The sequence below is a fragment of the Anguilla anguilla genome, chromosome 2 (assembly GCF_013347855.1).
Source record: "Anguilla anguilla isolate fAngAng1 chromosome 2, fAngAng1.pri, whole genome shotgun sequence".
NCBI classification, from domain to species: Eukaryota; Metazoa; Chordata; class Actinopteri; order Anguilliformes; family Anguillidae; genus Anguilla; species Anguilla anguilla.
In genome coordinates, this window is record NC_049202.1 from 72,680,531 (window position 1) to 72,680,759 (window position 229).

The window sequence follows — 229 nt, forward strand, 5'->3', positions numbered from 1 at the left end:
GTCTATCAGCAAACATGCGGCTTAGCTATGCCCAGAAGTCCTCAATAATAATAGTATTTCCCAAGAAATTACGAATAATAGTTGACCACGTTTCGTGAGTGAATGCATAAGTGAATGCGATGATAAGAAAAATTTCGGTTACGCTGACCTAAAAAACGCTATTCCAAAAGCAAAATTAGACATGTTATACATCGTTAGAAAGCTTATACTCTCACCTACTGAATAAATG